Consider the following 523-nt stretch of genomic DNA (forward strand, 5'->3'; position numbering starts at 1 on the left):
AAACAAAAAAAAAAAAAAAAAAAGAGTACAAATGTACAATACAGCACAAGGGCAGAACTAATCATTCAATGATTCACATTTCAATCTGAGTAGCGCTAGCAGAATCCCAAACAAAAATCAATGTTAAATACTTGACAAAAAAATGCTATGTGCGCAATAAATATCAGTTACCAAATCAGTTGTTATATATTTGTGTATGAATACATGTATTTTTAACTCATTTTTTATGTGTATTTTGTATTTCATGTATTTTCCACGGCTAGCTTATTTTTAGTATGAACTTAGCATACTTGAATACTCGAGACTTAAGAGTTTCAAATTGCGGAGCTTCAATGTGTTGTAGCACTATCTTCTTAAACGGTCTGAAACAGCATCAGAAAGCAGCTGCCGCATGAATGGAAATCACAAGAATGGAACAGCAAAAGGTTCTTTCGAATTAATATTTGAAGAGTTTAAAAGAACAAAATATGAAAAGTGTTTAGGAAAAAGAGAATCAAAGAGAACAGCAAAAAAAAAAAAAAAA

The sequence above is a fragment of the Arachis ipaensis genome, chromosome B06, assembly GCF_000816755.2.
Source record: "Arachis ipaensis cultivar K30076 chromosome B06, Araip1.1, whole genome shotgun sequence".
NCBI lineage: Eukaryota > Viridiplantae > Streptophyta > Magnoliopsida > Fabales > Fabaceae > Arachis > Arachis ipaensis.